The 15,208-nt window shown below is 44.5% G+C and overlaps 1 protein-coding gene across 1 annotated transcript in view; it reads right to left on the bottom strand.

Moving 5' to 3' along the window:
* nrip1b (nuclear receptor interacting protein 1b) overlaps positions 1-4,654 on the bottom strand; it is a 34,067-nt gene extending 29,413 nt beyond the window's left edge. The window contains exon 1 of the mRNA XM_029848890.1: positions 4,313-4,654. The gene's annotated coding sequence lies outside the window, so the exon portion shown is untranslated. The remainder of the gene's footprint in view (positions 1-4,312) is intronic.
* Between the last annotated feature and the right edge of the window lie 10,554 nt (positions 4,655-15,208).

Raw genomic sequence — 15,208 nt, 5'->3', positions numbered from 1 at the left:
CCAATCACAATTCCAATGAACTTGTTAATTTCCTGTATCACTTGTAAACTGTTTATGTAGCATAAAAACACTTACTCTTAAGCTCTTTGCCAGTATTTCAAATTTTGACCCAAAATGAGCGAGATAAAAGGATTAAATATCAACGACCTCTAGACGTCACTCATTCATTCATCATCCCATTGCAGCAATGATGATAAACTCTAATGTTAAGACAGAATAAGTAATTTAAAAAAAAAACAAATCACTGTCATTATACTGGCCAGATCGAAGTTCAAAGGTCAACCAGGATCAACAGGATCACTCACGGCAGAAGTGAGGCTCAACAAGGAATAACCAGAGGATACTGCTAGCTAATGATTCAGGTATCAAACAGCTTTTCCCACCACAGTGACAGGCTCAATAAATAATGGCCACGGACAACAAACACATTTTAAACTCATTCGACATTTGCTCAAAGCAAAACAATCACCGCTGGAACAAAGTTGTTTGAAACTTGAATCGTGAGCTGGAAACATGCACTCGTCTCTTAGCCGACTTTCCAAGTGTTGCTTTGTTAGCCCGGAGCCTAAAAGGGGGACAGAAAGACCAAGGCAAGGGGCCCCGCGGTGCCACTCTCACTATTATTTATGGGAGAATGACAGCAATCCAACTCATCAATGGAGCCGAATAAGCAATAAGAGTCCAAACCTAGAGGATGAGGCCATTGAAGAAAGGACTGGTCCTTCTTTGGCTAGTGCCTCGTAGCACCAAAGAACACGAGAAACCACCGCTAAATACAAACAAGAAGAAAGTTTGGATGGAAGCAAAAGCTGGAGGACAAACAAGGCCTGCGGGTTAAAGAGTACTGGTTTAGGTACTAGTCAACCTGGCAGAGATGATCTTTCACTCCCCAGCTCTCCTTTCTTCCTCTCCACAGGACATTTTAATTCTAAACGCAGCTCTTAAAAGTCAACCATGTTATGAAGCCACGAGACCGTCCCTGTGCACTCAGTGGTGACCTGTTCAGGGTCTGTGATGGTGGGGCTAAACCACCAGGACGTTATACACCCATCTCTAAAGCACAGCGTTATGCAAAGCCTCTGCATGCTGCACTTGACGCTATGTCCTTGACGAGCCTGGTCAAGGTTCCTAAAAGGACAGGACGGTAAGGAGTTGAGAAAGACAGGGTTCTGCAATGGCTGCATGGAGAGAGGAAGAAGGTGGCTGTGCACGGCCCCTTCAGCGGCTTGACTTTACCTTACGCACCCAACGGGCTCAAACATTCATCTGTCAACTGACAGAGACAAACCACCAGAGGACTGAGGGACATTTTCACATTTGTTCAGCTTCAGTTGAGGACATCTGACACATTATCTGGTCACATCTAAGAAAACAGTCAAATAGCATCTAAACTACAGAAGCTAAAAGGGCACAGGCACATGCTGGCAGCCATTATCCTCGTTCTGGCTTAAAATATAACAGACGCAGTAACCTGACTGATTAGCTGATTAGCACTAGCATCTTGTGGAGAAGCTGACTGCAGCCCCACTCATCCGAGCAAAGAATGCTCCAAACTTCCCCCTAACCCTAACCCGGGCCAGCAGCATGTTAGGAGTTCGTGATCAAACAAGTGTCTGTAGCCTGGAGACTAGAGACAAGTCTTCTTCTCAACAACATGGTGGCTGCGAGCAAAGTGGGCTGTCTTAAGACACCGACATCTCTCCTGGAGCGGTGCAGCTAAATCCATAAAAAAGAAGCAAGCAACTGGTGAAGGGCTGCGATTCCCATGATCACGGAATCTTGGATGGAATCGAGGAATCGGACAATTAAAAGGGAATCTCATTTTAAATTGGACAAATGCTGTGGAAGACTAGGCCCTATGTCCATGGAAATTGCTCGGAGGCTGAGTGGCACAACCAGCGTTTCCGTGGACCTGCCCCCCCCATCCTGTCTGAACAATGTCAGCATGGCTAAGTGGCCAGAGTGGCTGCCTACAGTTGTGTCTTCATCATCTGCGAAAAGCTTCAAATCCAACCCAAACTCCTAACAAGAGCGCTCAACTGTTCCCAGGCAACTTTTACGCGGTACTTTGTAGATTCTGCCAGCATTCTGTTGCAGATGTAGAGAGAGATGTGCAACCACAGCGAGTGTTTCCCTTTTTAAACTCGTCGGAAGCTCATGAGCAGGAATATTTTTATTGACACTCCAGTGTCGTGTTGCATCACGCAGCGATGAAGAAGCCTTGTTGGGTTTACCGCAAAAAAGTTAAGGTCATTTAACTGTCATTTACATTCAGAACAAACTCTTTTTTGTAAAATAATAGCAAAAGACTTACAAAATATAAAGATTTACAAAAAATAAAATGGAATTTGGGGGAAAAGAACACAATCAAAGTGTTTGTGGCCCAACTGTTGCTGTATCATTTCATGCAACGAGCCACTGATGTGACCCGAGTGCTCAGGTGACTGTCAATATCAACCTGATTTCCCCTGAGAGTCACCTGACTCAAATGGGAGCGACTCATGAAAGAACATTAAAAATGACAGTTCCTACAGACAGATGTGGGACGGGGGTCTTCCCGTTATGTGTCCTGCACCTGGGACAGTATCGTCTGTGTCCAACGCCGCCCGGCCACAGCTGAGAATCATTTCTACACCAGTGACTTCTGTCAATGTCTGAAGTCCGACTAAAAAGGTTCTGGCACATTCGGAGGTCAAACCTGCACCGTAAAGGTGTCACACCTGGACCAGGGTACGGACACCATTTTCAAATACTCTCACCCTCACCTTTGTCTGCCCAGTTCCAGTTACCCCAGTAGACCTGCGGCACCTCGTGGCACACAGGCTGTACGGAAATACACCTTTATACTGACGACTGCTATAGACAATCTAAAAATAAATAAACTACAACAGTATAATATGCAGGAAACACCTGCATGCCACCTCACTCTCTCTCACACACACACACACACACACACACACACACACACACACACACACACACACACACACACTAAGTGAAGCAGTCATGTTTTGATGCCAGATAACACTTTCTGGCACAAAAGGCAGCTTGTGCATGAGAGGGTGTAGTCCAAGGTCCAGTCTTGTGACTGTTTAGCAGGCACATTTGCATGAAGTCATTTGAATATCTCCTGTTTTAATAGCAGGTAACTGCATGCACCTACATTAGCCGATGGCCCAGAAAAACCAAAGGTACTCACAGGTACGCAGCAGAAGTCGGTAAATACCCAACCACGCATACATCCAACCATTAAAAGCATGGGGACAGGCAGGATTGGCCAGTGACTTGGAGCTAACTGAAGTCCCTGACCTTTATATCTCCTGATGGATCCAAAGTTCAGTGAAGCAATAAGACAGTAAAGAAGGGACATCTACACTTAGAGCCGCCAAGTGAACGGCCCTTTACAGTCAATGAAAAACATACTGACTTTGGACTTTATGACAGCACATCCAACATGGGGGCTGTGGGCGAATGTCTTCAGTTGTTACCTACGAGTTCGTTCGCTTTTGATAGAGCGTTTGAACCCAAATATCCAGACTTTCGAAGCTCCAAACTGTTGGAGCGACACCGAGGCCATCCTCAGTAACGCTGCAGGTTGTTTTGTCTGTATTTATTTCAAAATCTAAATGATGCTGTTTAAATACACAGAAGGTGAAACACGTTCAGACATCAAGTGGAAAATCGACAAAAACAAGAAGACATTTTAACCCCAACCCGCAATGTAACTGTTCTGGCACACTAGGTCTCATTTCAGGCCTTGACTGTTAAAAAAAAGAGAAAGAAAATATAATACCATGATCGCAAAACTGTATGAGAAGACAGTGAGTCAAAACTAGGAAAATATACCACTCATTCTAATTATTCTCATTATTATATATGCGATGAGCTTATACCAACAGTACCAAGCCTTCAATGCAACTAATTATATATTATATATGTGTGTGTGTTTACATATATGTATATTATATATAAATATATACATATATATAGAGAGAGAGAGACAGAGTGTTTGAAAGTAGGCGATATTTAGCGGAGCTTGCTTGTGTGTATTTACACCTTTAATCCAGCACCGTGAGCCAAATGGAGGATGGTATTACTGCCTAATATAATGTAGGAGAGCAACATGGCACTGAGCCAGAGCCGAGCCGCCGCTCCGCTCCGCTCCGCTCCATGCAGCCTTTTCAGCCTCGCAGCTAGCTTCGCCTTCCGCTCATCGCTGAAATGGATCCGCGCCCGAACCATCGGCTCCATTTCTGCCATCGGAGCCAGGCGGTACCGAATGCCCAGATATGTCGCTGGTGTCCGTTCTTACCTGCGGAGCGGAGCCCACAGTCAGCCGGAGAGCCGCATCGTCGTTGTTCGATAAGACGCAAATCCAAACGATTCGGCGGCGAATGTCGAGGGCGAGGCGCCTCGAGCGCGTTTATATTCCACAAATGGGTCTGGTTGTGCGCGCTGCGACAGGAAGGCGAGCGCGGCCGGACCGGGCCAGAGGCTTGTTTGTTCCCGTTGTTCGCTTGTATTTAGAAGTGAAGAGAAAACCCAGTGGCTCCTCCCACCCGGCCAGAAGTGGCACCGCCCTTAAAGGAGCGCTGCTCCGAGCAGAAGCGGGTCCAACCGAACCGAACCTTGACGCTAGCGTTCCCACATACATGCATGTGCGTGTCAGTGGGTGCGCGCGCGCGCGCACACACACACACACACACACACACACACACACACACACACACAGAAAAAGGAAAACTCAACATTTTCCTTTTTCAAAAAAGAAAATAATAAGAAAGTGTGTTCCAACAAAGTGTGTGGGATGCCATAGAAATGTCATAGAAATGAGATACATTTCCTCTACAAGTATATTGTGCTCCTTGAAGCTTTGAACAGACGTTCAACTCTGTTTTCTGTTCCTCTTTTCTGTTTCTCCGTCATCTTGTTTTTGTCTGTGTTTATCTGCCTTTGGTGAGATGAAGAGACCATCTCAGCCATTTGGATCATCTCATTTTATAACCTCAGCCACAGATTGACCATTCATCCTTAAACTCTGATCCCAGGAGCCACATCAATTGAGATCCAATATGCCCCTTTTTCCTCCTTCACACAACCACAGCAGGCTGATCTTTGCCCCAGATCTTTCTACAGAGGTGCTGCACCTCAGAAATCAAGCCCCAAAGGAGATGCAAGAAAAAGAAAAAGAATTAATAAAGACGTATGGTTTCCTGGAGAGTATCACAAAGTCATTCTTATGAATGGGGACCAAACAATTTATATCTGCCTTTAAAATTTCCTCTGGCATATTGTAGGAAAGCAGATGACCCATGAACGACTGCTTTTCATTTACCATGCCGAATAGATCAGTTTAAACAATAAACAATGCGATATTAAAAACATTGAAAGGATATGGCAAAGGGTAAGTGTTAAGGGTTAGGGTTTAAGGTTAGGGTAGGGGTTTGGGTTAGGGTTAGGGTTTAGGTTAGGGTTAGCCCTGAGGCGATCATTCCAGTGTTAGGGTTTGGGTTGAAGTTAGGGTTAGGGTTAGGAGTTGGGGTTAGGTCTAGAATTTGGGTTCGGTTAGGGGTTGAGCTTAGGTCTTGAGTTAGGGTTAGGGTAAGGTCTAGAGTTTGGGTTAAGGTTGGGGTTAGGCTGCTGCTGTTTTAACCATGACACCAGCTCTGGGTGCTGTATCCTGTAAGTCATTGGTGTGATGTCCTGGCTGACAGACATGCCTCCCCCCCAGGGCAGCTAATAGTAGCCTCATATGCCGTTGTCATTTGGACTGTGTTTTAGTAATCAACAGTTTAGCTGGTACTTCATGACTGCCAAGGTCCTCCACTGGAGAGACTGTTCCACTCTTGGGTGCCGATTTTGTTTTGTACATATAGGCTACTGCGGATGTCAAAAACTTTGCTTTATTGATGCCACCACCTGTTGTTCATACAGCTGCACTCTCAGATACTCTGAGGATCTTTCTTCAGACCTGGGCTCGCAGTCTACCTCAGATCTCAGGAACACTGTTGCCTCCATCCCAGGGGTGAAACTCATCATTACACTTCTTTTCACTGATGGGCTATTTACTGGGGATAATGATTTCATTCAAACCAATAAAGTAAACACTTGTCCTCCACTGGAGTGTACTCTGAGGGATAGGGTCATACTCTATACTGAAAGCTTATCCTCTGTTAGGCACTGGAGACACGAATCAAGACCCCCAAAGGCAGACACACATGACTGGTTGTGGTTGGAATAAAGACTGCACTGAAATTGGTTCAGGACGAAACCAAGTGGTGCTGGAGGCAGACAAAACATGGTCAAACGATAGCAGTCTGGGCAGCGCGAACAGGCGTCCGAAAAGGCAATCTGTGGAAGAGACTGACAATCAGTTCAGAACTGGAAACGGGAATCATGAAACAAACTTGCATTTGCATTTTCAGGAGCCAGGCTGTACCACTGTCACTGCCTGCTCTTCTGCTCTCATGTGGAGGTGGAAATTCCACTAACTCTGCCAGACCCCTCCTCCACACCTACGTTATCGCTCTATGCCTGACTTTCTGGCGCTTTGTTTGATTGGACTTATTGGTTTTGACCCTGCCTGCCTTGGACTTTTCCTCTATGTCTCTGCCCTGTTAAATCGGACAACCCTTTGTTCCCAACTTTTTGCAGTGTGTTTATTTGGACCATTGCCCGCCTGTGACTGTGGAGTGTTTTCTGCATTCCACGGGGGCCGTAAATACTTCTGTGCTGTTACCTTCAAGTACTAAAACTGTCCGGAACTGCTGTGTTGCAAGTGAATCCCACCACATCCGTGTCAGTACTATCTGGCCAAAAAATGGACAGCACACGGCCCTTCACCACTTGCTCGCCTGGGGAGGATTGAGGGGGTTCTGCAGCAGCATGAGACTATGGTGGCCACGGCCACTGCAGAGGCCAGAAAAGTGGCACACACCCATTAACCCACGCTAGCTGGGCTGGTAGGACAGCTACAACAATTAACCACCGCGTTGGGTTAATCTGCTACTGCTCCTGTTGCCGCTGGTGATGATTCTGCCCCTGTTCAACCTCCAGCTTCAGGTCTGTTCCTGTGGGCATCTGCAGACCCGGAGCCTTGGGTAGGAGCCCCAGAATGTGTCACAGTCTGTCTTCGGGGAATCAGTTGGGGCTCAGGCGGGAGCTTTTACCACAGTCGGTTTCAGCTCAGGCTCTGGATGGACACATCCTTAGCACCGTTACTCACCAGTCCTCTCCAGTTTGGCTGCTGATCTCTGGCAACCAACAAGAGACGTTCCAGTTTCACATCCTGGATTCCCTCAACCCACCACTAATCCTGGGGTAGTCCTGGCTCCGACTTCACAATCCCCACATAGACTAGTCTACTGGAGCTATTCGAGAGTGGAGCTCCTCTTGTCACCTAAGGTGTCTGCAACAAGCCTCTTTGCCCGCTTGTCCTCCCCACTTCAGTTCATTACCTGATCTCTCTATGGTGTCACCTGAGTATCAGGATTTGTATCAGGATTTTTGCCAGTAAAGCCAGGGATATATCTGTGCCACCTCATCACCCCTATGGTTGTGCCATTGACCTCCTACGAGGCACCTCAACCCCCCGGGGAGCCTTGTACTTTTTATCGGAATCAGAGCGAAAAGGCCATGGACATCTATATTAATGATTCACTGGCTGCGGGTGTCATCAGTCCCTCTTCTTCTCCTGCAGGTTCAGGGTTTTTCTTTGTCAGCAAGAAGGACGGGAGCCTGAGGCCCTGTAGTGACTACCGTGGTTTTAAACGCATTACCGTCAAAAATCGGTACCCCCTCCCTCTCATCTTGTCTGCTTTCGAACTGCTCCAGTAATCCACCATCTTTACTAAACTAGACCTACGCAACACCTACCGTCTGGTCTGCATCAGAGGGAGATGAGTGGAAGACAGCATTCAACACACACTCAGGACATTACGAATACCTTGTCATGCCGTTTGGCTTCACCAATGCTCCAGCTGTCTTCCAAGCCCTAAAGACATTATGTGGGACATGCTCAATAGATTTGTTTTTATGTATCTATAGATACGCCTCCCCAAGTTCAGGACCAACAGACTGGGGAACTCATTCATCCCCCGAGCCATCAGGCTGTTCAACTCATCACTGGGGGGGAGGAGGGCCAACAGGAGAACCGGAACATTTTTATAGTTTTATATTTATATTGTTATATTCATATTCTATTTTTAATTTATTCTATTTTATTTTATTTCTTATTTTCTTATATTCTATTATCTTTAATAGGTTTGATGGGGGGAATGGTGGTGGGAAATTTTGTAGATGCTGTAGATCTTTGGAGATGCTAATTTCCCTGGTGGACACCCCCTAAAGGGATCAATAAAGTTATCTTGAATCTTGAATCTTGAATCTTGAATGACATCCTGATCTTTTCTAAGACCTGTGAGGAGCACATCCACCAAGTGCAGTCCATGCTACAGCGCCTGCAGGAGAACTCACTGTTCATCAAGGCCAAGAAGCACGAATTCCATGTCATCACAGTTGCCTTCCTGGGATACGCTGTGGCTAAAGGACATCTTCAGATGGATCCAGCGAAGGTTTCCGCCATTACCACCTGGGCTATTCCAGTGAATCGGAAGCAGCTGCAGTGTTTTCTTGGCTTTGCCAACTTCTACCGTCGGTTCATTCGGAATTATAGCACCTTGGCAGCTCCTCTTACTGCCCTGACCTCCTCCAAAGTGCCCTTCTGATGGACTTCTATGGCAGAGGAGGCCTTCCAGACTCTCAAGGCCCGATTCATGTCTGCACCCATCCTCCAGATGCCTGACTTAGTGTGGAGGTGGACGCCTCAGATGTGGGGGTAGGAGTGGTCTTGTCCCAGCGGTCAGCCACAGACCAGAAACTCCACACATGTACCTTTTTCTCTCGGCGTCTGTCCTCGGCAGGGAGGAATTATGACTTTGGTGACTGGGAGTTTCTGGCTGTTAAAATCAGCCCTCGAAGAGTGGCGGCACTGGTTGGAGGGAGCTAAAGAGCCATAGCTCGTCTGGAGTGACCACAAGAATTTGGAGTCCATAGGTCCACAAAGAGACTGATGCTGCTTGATAAGCCTGACAAAAAACAAAACAAAACTCGTAGTCTCTGTACAATATCCTATGTTCATGATTTCATGGCTAAAAGATCAATTACCTAGGTGAACAAGAATGGGGGAAAGGGGACAGCCCTGAGGAGTTGACCTCACTAATGTAAACAGACTTGATATAGAGTTGATATATAACTAATCTATTCATTTCAAAATTTTTCCCCCAAGTCCATATCTGGGCAACAAATTGAGCAAATAAGGCCACTCAATTCTATCAATGCATGTGTGGCATCGAGAGATATCAACACAGTATCTCTGATTGATGTTATTTTTAGAGTGAATTATGTGGAGGACCCTTCTACTGTAATGTTGTGAAATCCCTGGTGTCTTTGCACAAACTCATTCTGATCACTATGTACCAGATGTGGATCTAACCTTTTAGCAAGAACTTTACACAATATTTTGTGTCTATTCCCAAAAGACTAAAAGGCCAGTTAATGAGGAGCAGTTAATTGGTATTTTCCCAGGTTTCAAAATAAGAATTATTGTAGCGAATTTTAAAGTTCAATCTTTATTTACAATCAATCTTTATTTATATAGCGTCTTATACAATCTGAATTGTTTCAAGGTGCTTTCCAGAATCCCAGGGCCTGACCCCAGACAAGCAACAGTGGCAAGGAAAAACTCCCCTTTAACAGGAAGAAACCTTGAGCAGGACCAGGCTCATGTAGAGGGACCCTCCTGCTGATGGCTGGCTGGGTGGTTATATACCCTTATTAAATAACTCGTTATATGTATGAATGACTCATTAACATATTCAAAGTGGGATAAACGGGTGCTTCTGGAAGGTTTTGTAAAACTCTATTGGCAGGTCATTGTGACCTGGAGCTTTGCCTGTGTTGATACTTTTAAAGGTCTGTAACAGCTCCCATCGTTAGGTCCTTATCCAGGTCCTCTTTAACCTGCTCTGTGAGTGTTTTAAACTGTTGCTGATTAAGAAAGGTGTCTTGATTAGCAGGGTGTGAGGAAGCATTCTGACTTGTACAGTGATTGGTAAAATCCTTTAAATGTATCATTCTTGATGTCTCTGTCGATTCTCAATCATCCACGTCATCGTTATCCAAGGTAGTTTTCTTTGTCAACTGGACTGTGTTTCTTCTCTGTGAAGACGTTTCTCCTTCTATCCTGAAGGCTTCTTCAGTTCTGAACTTGCTGGGGACACAGCTTGAAAATATAGCCCTTGTGGACCATTAGCATGCTAATGACCTGGGTGGTCACCTGTGAGTCGTTGGCAGGATCGTTGGTAACCCTAACCCAGATGGGGTGTCCCCCCTTTGTCTGCTGGCTCACATGGTGGTGAGTCACCAGGTCTCCTGGAATGGTGTGAACGTTTGGTTTGTTGGTGGAAGGAGTGGACGACTGGGTTGTACGTGGGTGATAGGAAGTGCCTCAGCCCACCACCTCTGTTTAAGGATGTTTTTTCAATTTGACATGGATAGCTTCCTTGACACCCCTCTCAAACCAGTGGTCTTCTCTGGCCAGTATCCGTACTAGGCTGTCCTCAAAGGAGTGCCCGCTCTCCTTTAGGTGTAGGTGGACTGCTGAGTCCTGACCTGAAGAGGTGGCACATCTGTGTTGTGCCATTCCTCTGTGGTTGCTTGGTTTCCCCATGTCCAATTCCTTGCATTCCTCCTGGCGCTGAACAGCATAAACAACATTACTTTGGCTGTGTCTTGGTGTCTTGTCCTTCGGGTGGACCGGCTTCTGTCTGAGAGTGTTGCTAGGTTTGAACTGAACCGGTATGTCGTGTTTCTGGAGGATCCTCCTAAACTTTTTAGAGACCCCGGACAGATAGGGGATGGAAACGCTGCGGCGTTTGTTTCTCTCCTCCTCTTCTTTGCTGGGGTCTCGTTTTCTTGAGGTCTTGGTGAAGGCCCAGTCTGGGTAGCCACATGTTTTGAGTGCTGTCTTAATGTGGTCCTGTTTCTTCTTCTTGCCTTGGGATGTGGTGGGTATTTCTTTGACCCGGTGTTGGAGGGTTTTGATCACTCTGAGGTACTGGTCGGTATGTGTTAGTTTTCTGTAGACTGTATCATTCTTATCTTGAGGATCGCTTAGTATCTCCCTGACTGAGTAGTTATCCCAATAATGGCTCTTGTTTCCTTTTATTCTCCAAGCCTGTAATTTGTTGGCCTTTTCTCCTTGATCATTAAGAGCCTGGTTCAGCCGCAGTAAACCTTTTGCTGATTTATCAGATGCTCATTTATTGTATTCTATTCTTAAGATTAGTAACCGTTTTTGTTTTTCAGGGTCATTGTTATTAATTATGTCTAATATCTCCAAATATTTTATGTGCTTCTCTAATTTCTGCTTTTTGTTTGTTGTTTTTATTGCTCCTGAAGCTGATAATTTGCCCTCTAATATAGGCCTCGAAGGCTTCCCATCTAATACAGGAATTTGTTAGAGCAGTGTTAATCTGAATGTAGACATCAAGCTTATCCTCCACATATTTAACAAATTCTGGATTTTTTAAGCCACCTCCCTTGCAGATACCAATTAGGGGGAGACTTCTGGTTTCTCCATTTGTACAGACAGAAATAGGGGAGTGATCAATTCATTTTGAAAACCATTTCTTGTGACACTAAAAAATAATCAATGCTGGATCTGGACTTATGTATTCCTGAATAGCAAGAGTATTCCAGTTTATGTGGATTAATTTTACTCCAGACTTTGGATAAATCCAAGTAAATATTTTTTTTTTTTTTAAATTCCAAGCGTCTTTTATGGGTATCACATTTTAAAGAGCGGTCTACTGACAGGTTCAAGGTGCAATTAAAATCCCACCAATGATGTTCAGGCTATGTACTAAGGACAAGGTTAAGAAAAAGTCTTCAAAAATATTTGGATTGTCCTCATTAGGACCATATACACTAACCAGACATAGTACAAGGGACAGACTCCTGCCCTGAGCGACTCCAAATAACCCCCGAGCGTACCTGTTATACGTGTCATGTATGACTTGGCTGGGCCACCTTCATTGTACTTGTTTAATATTAGTGGCTGTAATATCACTTTCCTGAAGAAAAAATATATCAGAATGTAGGTCTTTAAGTCTGCTCATCACCTGTCTCAGTTTAGTTAAGTTATTGAGTCCCCCTGACAGTCCAGTTTGTAAATCTTAAATCAGACAGTTGTAAACCCATGTGGCTTCAAGTGCAGTGAGATAGATGGCCAAAATAAATAAGAATATTAAGACTTAACAAAACATGAAAACACTTAGCCTTCAAAATTTCACCCTAACCCCCTTTCCCTAACTTAAACTGAACAATGTGAGGGCAACTACCAATCAACACTAATGAGGAGTGGTTCAAATGTCGGTATGTCTATCAGAAATCCCGTTACTCCCCCCAACCCCACATCCCAAACCAATAATTTAAACAATTATCTTCCCAGAATGACAGCTATGAGAATTAGAATTATCAACGCTTCTTGATTTGTCTGCCTCAGTAATTGAAGCAAGTGTACGTAAAAAAAAATTGTCCACCAAAAATAGTAGTAGCGGATTTGCCTACAAGTAAAATAAATTAGAAAGTACAGAATGTATATAAATATACTTTAACAATACCTGTATTAAATTACAGTGCATCTATGTTGTTTATATTAGTCTTTCAGTGGTTACACCTTGGCACCTTGGCATTTAGAAGTTTAGGAGTCCAAGAGGAAGTGTCAGCTTTTGCTGGTGTGGTGAAAAGGACTGTCTTCCCATTGTGTAGAGCTCTCATTGTGCAAGGACCTAAAGTGAATCCCCAAAAAGCTCCATTTTCAATGAACTTTTTCTTCGCTGCACTGAATAAGCTGCGTGCCATCATAGTTTCTGCCAAAAAAAAATCTTGAGCAAAGATTTTGTGACAATAACAAGTGAGTGAATGTTGTTTAGCTATGTTGAAGACAAACTCGCGATCTTGAAAGTGCATAAAACAAACAATGACAGCTGTGTTCCTATCCGATCTTGGTCTTGCCAGAGCGCGGAGTGCTCTTTCTAGAGAGAATGGCCTGGCTGCGTCAAGCCCCAGCCAGACCGGCAACATTTGCTGGACGTCATCAGTCCTGGTTTGGGTCTTTTCAGGGTTTTCAGGGAGCCCTACGATTATTACATTCTTTGGCTGAGAACAGTTTTCTAGGTCCTCCATCCTGGACTCCAAATAGGTGATTTGTTTAGCTGTATCACTCAGCACCATTTCCACACTCTGCAGGCTGTCTTCAACTTCAGCAATGCATCCTTCCTCCTTGTTAACTCTAGATCTCTGAGAGACACAGTATCTGGAGCTGCTTTCACACTCTTTAAGCATCCATAACACAAGGAACACAAACTTTAAGTTGCCATCTTGGTTTGCGGCTCCACCAAGAGGTTTGACATCTAATCTTAAAGTAGAGATGGAGTCAGCCTCCCGTACCTGGACAAGGAGCTGGTTCCATAGCAGGGGGGCCTGCTAGGTAAATGCTCGGCCCCCCATTCTACTCCTAGAGACTCTGGGGACCACAAGTAGACCAGCATTCTGACAGTGGAGCGGTCTATTGGGCTGGTAAGGTGTCACTAGCTCCTCCAGGTAGGATGGAGCTAGGCCTCTGAGGACCTTGTAGGCCAGAAGAAGGGTTTTAAAAATTATTCTAAATTTAACAGGCAGCCAATGAAGCGACGCCATTACAGGAGTCATGTGATCTCTGTGGTCAATACCTGTCAGAACTCTGGCTGCAGCATTTTGGATCAACTGGAGGCTTCTTAAAGAGTTGTTTGGACACCCTGATAATAAAGAATTACAATAGTCCAGCCTGGAAGGAACAACTGCTGGACTAACCTTTCAGCATCATGGTGGGTCAGTAGCTTCCTGATTTTTGTGATGTTCCTCAGGTGAAAGTCTCATGCTGTGGTGGTGTATTAGCATCTGAGAGCTTAAACAGACATGCAAGAGTGTCTTCAGGACACTTTTGGAAATTACGCAGATTTTTAGTTTTTCTTTCTGATAAATGTAATGGCCAGTGTTTGTTGTGCCATTCTTGGTTCTTTCTCTAGGGGGCGTGGTGGATTCACTTTGGTACAGTTTGCTGTACTGTTCCACCTGCAGCTGGTTACCAATCAACACTCCCCCAAAGCTGCTGAATTCTGTTGAGCAGCGTTTGATCTGCCTTCTGGTAAATATGGGTCAGTGGGATCTTCTCGTGATTTGCACCTTTGAGTAACTTTCTTTCTTTTCTTACGTCTCTTCCCAGGCCACCACGCGCCCCTCATCCAGAGGAAGGACCTGCACTTCACGCACCTCACTTTTCACCAGTTTGTGCACAGTTATCTTCGTTAATTAATTCTTGTTTAAACACTCAGCTGTTATTTGTCTGCCGACGGCTCCATCCTGACCTGCGAACCTTAACAGGAAACTCGTTTTTATATGGTGATTCTTGCATTTTGAGTGTAAACGCATAAGGAAAAAATTAGACTTCTCTAAACTTTCCAGCTGCATTTTATTGTTTAAAAAACAAGTCCAACTTTATACAATATGATTTTCAGCATCAGTTAAATGCAATATAAACAGTACTAACAAACATAATAAAAGGTTCTATTTAGCTTCCATGCTTCCGTATATATTCTATAAGTAAAAATAACAATGAAAAAAGGCAGTCAAGTGAAAGCTTTTATAGCTAATAGTGTATAACTATATGGAATCACAGCTCGACAGTGAAGAGGCATGAAAAATATTTAATATCAATGTCAATGTCAGTATTCCACAGCAATTCTTTGCATCATTCATCTGCTGAAACTGTTTCCAGTTTATGCATGTTAAAATGATTCAAAGTGTGTTTTTAAAAAATTAAAAATTAAAAAAGAAATGTGTTTGCTCCAGCGATTTGGTTATTGGTTCGCTAGACATGACAATTCTGAACGCTTTTGTCACCACAATAGAATAGGATGGGAAAGAATAGTATAGAGGGGATAGTGTAGGGTAGGGTAGGATATTGTAGGGTAGGGTAGGGCAGGGTAGGATAATGTAGGGTAGGGTAGGATAGTGTAGGGTAGGATAGTGTAGGGTAGGATAATGTAGGGTAGGGTTAGGGAAGGGTAGGATAATGTAGGGTAGGGTAGGATAATGTAGGTAGGGT

Source organism: Takifugu rubripes, chromosome 15, assembly GCF_901000725.2.
Source record: "Takifugu rubripes chromosome 15, fTakRub1.2, whole genome shotgun sequence".
Lineage (NCBI taxonomy): Eukaryota > Metazoa > Chordata > Actinopteri > Tetraodontiformes > Tetraodontidae > Takifugu > Takifugu rubripes.
The sequence above is the reverse complement of the archived record's forward strand: the minus strand, read 5'-3'. Positions and strand labels throughout refer to the sequence as shown.